Consider the following 4232-nt stretch of genomic DNA (forward strand, 5'->3'; position numbering starts at 1 on the left):
GCATTGAAGTATACAGGAGATTTTTAAAATAACTACTCCAAATGTCACATTATAAGATAAATTTTTAAAATATTTTCTACAAAAAGATATCTTTTTATCAACTTCTCTGAAATTTAAACACCCACTTAATTATGTGAGCAATAGTTGGATAACAAAATGAATAAATGTAGGAAAATATCTAGCGCCCTCTTTGGTGTTTCTGCATCGGTTTAGTTGTCCAGTACCCTGAGAATGCAAAATGAATGGCTTAGAAAAGTGTCATTTTCTCCTATTTAGTGAATTAGGAATTTCTCCCTTTTGTGCAAACAAAACAAAATACAGAAATGTGTTGAATGTCGAAGCTGATAAAAGACTGCATAAAAGACTGCAACTGTCATATCTACTATGATAATAACCATTGCTTCAAATTATCGGTGTGTCAAAACAGCCTAATTATATTCTCTGGCTTTATAAATAAATAAAAATTGTTATAAATGTGAACTTATAAAACAGGTTAAAATGACTAAGTTTCTGGGCTTCCCTGGTGGTGCAGTGGTTGGGAGTCTGCCTGCCGATGCAGAGGACACGGGTTCGTGCCCCGATCCGGGAAGATCCCACATGCCGCAGAGCGGCTGGGCCCGTGAGCCATGGCCGCTGAGCCTGCGCGCGCGGAGCCTGTGCTCCGCAACGGGAGAGGCCACAACAGTGAGAGGCCTGCGTACCGCAAAAAAAGAAAAAAAAAAAGAAAGACTAAATTTCTATTTTTGTTTGTTTTATGTATCCAGAGTCTGTGAAAGGTAACATTTGAAAAATAAGTTCTATTTTTGCTTAAAACTTCTGAAAACTGCTGTGTTAAAATAATACAAAGATCAAAATTACTAACTTTTAAGTTGTTCAGTAAGCATTCAGTATATTTCCACAATCATCCCTAAGTTTTGTTTGATTTTCTTGTTATTTAGGTTCTAAGATCTAAGATCTAATTCTCGTTTTGAAAACTACATCTGCCCAGACAGCCAATTTCGGCGTTGTCCTCTAAGCAACAGAGACCCTCCAAATTGCATTTGTACTGTCTGGTATTTACCAAGGTTACTTTGTGTTTGCATGTTCAAGCTGGCACTTAAGCGGCCTCTAAATTTCTCCTGATCCTCTGCCTTCTGTTTGTTGTTGTTTTGTTTGTTTTTTGTTTTTGTTTTTGCGGTACGCGGGCCTCTCACTGTCGCGGCCTCTCCCATTGCAGAGCACAGGCTCCGGACGCACAGGCTCAGTGGCCATGGCTCACGGGCCCAGCCGCTTCGCGGCATGTGGGATCTTCCCGGACCAGGGCACGAACCCGTGTCCCCTGCATCGGCAGGCGGACTCTCAACCACTGCACCACCAGGGAAGCCCTGTTTGTTTTTTTAATAAATTTATTCATTTATTTATTTTTGGGCCTTCACTGCTGCGCACGGGCTTTCTCTAGTTGTGGCAAACCAGGGCTACTCTTTGTTGCAGTGTGCAAACTTCTCACTGCGGTGACTTCTCTTGTTGCGGATCACGGGCTCTACATGTGCAGCCTTCAGTAGTTGTGGCTCACGGGCTCTAGAGCGCAGGCTCAGTGGTTGTAGCTCACCGGCTCTAGAGCACAGGCTCAGTAGTTGTGGAGCACGGGCTTAGTTGCTCCACAGCATGTGGGATCTTCCCGGACCAGGGCTCGAACCCATGTCTTCTGCATTGGCAGGCGGATTCTTAACCACTGCACCACCAGGGAAGTCAGTTCTCTGCCTACTGTTTGAACAAACTGTCATCCTGTTCATAGTGATCTCTAAGTTACAGCTTCAAACTCTGAATCACTAGCTTGCCGCAGGAGTGATTAAGTCAGTCGCAGGATTTGGCCGAATTTTCTGCTCAGGTTTATCTGAAGTGGAATTCTCTATTAAAGAAGACAGCAGAAACCTGAAGAAAGACTCTTTAAACAAGATGCACTATTTAGAGAAAAACTTAGGAAGATACCAGGTGAGATTGGATGTTTTTGTCACTAATCTCAGCTCTATTGCTCAATGTTTGATTTAACCTTGCATTTCCCTTCAAAGCTTGAGTGAGTCCCTTGCAGTCTGACTTTTTTTAGTTTTTCTAGGGCTTCTTTAAGGAATTAAAATTTTATCTGCTGTGGTCAGTTATCAAAACCACAGTAGCTTTTCTTCTTCCTAGAGCATTTATACCATAATCTCATCTCGACGTCAGCCAGCCTCTTTCTACTTAAAATTTATAAAGAAAAATATTTCATCTAGTTTCTCAAGTTACTTGCCTTGTTTCTCTTATCCTTTATATGCTTCTCACCCAATAGAAAAGGAGAGATTAAAACATCAACAGGCATGACAGTAATTCTAGCTTGCTTGAGATCCTTCCAAGCATCCCTTTTTAATTGAAATGGAATTTCATTTATTCTAAGCTTGTGCGCTCCCTTCTGCCACTTGCCCTCTATATGCACATAAATGGTCTTCAGCATCACAGCTTGCCCTATTTGAATGAATCCACACTTCCTTTCACAGGATTTAACTTTTTAAAGAAACATATACCTAAACACAATATTAAAATGGTTTTAAATGCAACTCTAAGGCAGCTTCTCCAAAATGTCCAGTTAACCAAGAATACCATTCATGTAAGTTGCAGATGAAAATGGCAATTTTCTCCCTCTCTGTCTAATTTCCTACCTCTCTCCTTTGACTGTATACCAGCGGTCCCCAACATTTTTGGCACCAGGGACTGGTTTTGTGGAAGACAATTTTTCCACGGGGGGAGGGGGAATGGTTTCGGGATGATTCAACCGGATTACATTTATTGTGCACTTTATTTCTATTATTATTACATTGTAATATATAATGAAACAATTATACAGCTCACCATAATGGTGACAGGAGGTGGAGCTCAGGTGGTAATGCGAGTGATGGAAAGCGGCTGTAAATACAGATAAAGCTTCACTAGCTCCCCCCACCACTCACCTCCTGCTGTGTGGCCCGGTTCCTAACAGGCCACGGACAGGTACCGGCCCAGGGGTTGGGGACCCCTGCTCTATACCATGTTGGAACTCACAGGGCTCTGAAGAGGCAAGAGGTCAGGGTAGATCCACAGAAGCCAGGGGAGGAGAGAAAGAAATTGAGTGGGGATCCTGGTCCACATTTGGGTGCTGTATCACTTCTGTTTGCTAACTCTGTATCCTAGTCATGCATTCACTTGCTCAGTTCCTGGCTGCAGAGCCCACTGCCTGGCTCACTGGATTCCTGGAGTTGTACTTTAAAGCCCAGTGGATGGATTCAGAGAGCTATTAAGAATGTGACCAACTATGACAGTGGCTCTGAGCCACAGAAGGCCAAAACCCAGGAGGACTTTACCCTTCTCAAGTTGAGCATTGCTTAAGCATTTTTGTATATTAGCAACATGTGGTACCACATACTGGGTCAGTTTCTTTTTGATTGATGTCACTGTTGTAGTTCTGATGCCTTGATGTAATTCTGCAGTTGGTACATATTCCCTGTAACAACTTAATAAAACAAGAATTGATAGAATGAATTAGGGTTTTATAGAAAAAGAAAAGTATTACTAGATTTTTTTATTATTTAAAAATGTTAATTAGTAATACAAAATTAAATAATATAAAAAGGGATTCAAAGAAAAAATTTACTCTCCCCTCTGACCCTCTCCTCCCATTTTCCCAACCTCCAGATAAGCACTATTATTGGTTTCTTGTGTATACTTCCAACGCTTTTCATCCCTATGCAAACAAATATAAATATATAGCCGGAACTTCCCCCCTTTTCTATGCAAGGTAGTATATTAAAACAGTGTTTTGTACTTTGCTTTTTTCACTTATTAATATATCTTGGAGTTCTTTCGATATCAGTACATAGAGAGCTCCCTTTTTCTTTTTTGTAGCAGCGCAGTATTGCAGTGTATGAATCAACATGATTTATTAACTAGTCCCTACAGATGAAATATAAAATGTTTCCAATAGTTTGCTGTTTCAAGTATCGCTGCAAATATGTTTATCAATTAATTAGTGTGTTTTGACTTAGCTTACATTGTTTTCAGCTAAGACTAAATTTTAATGTCATCATATGTACCTTGTTTTATGGCTTCTGACCTTCCAAGATCACAAAGGAATTTTCTCACGCATTCTTCTAATGCTTTTATGACTTCACTTTTTACATTTATATTTTTGATGCACTTGGAATTTATCCTTTATATCAGTGCATCGGGTAAGGGCACGACTTTTTTCT

Source organism: Lagenorhynchus albirostris, chromosome 10 (genome assembly GCF_949774975.1).
Source record: "Lagenorhynchus albirostris chromosome 10, mLagAlb1.1, whole genome shotgun sequence".
NCBI lineage: Eukaryota > Metazoa > Chordata > Mammalia > Artiodactyla > Delphinidae > Lagenorhynchus > Lagenorhynchus albirostris.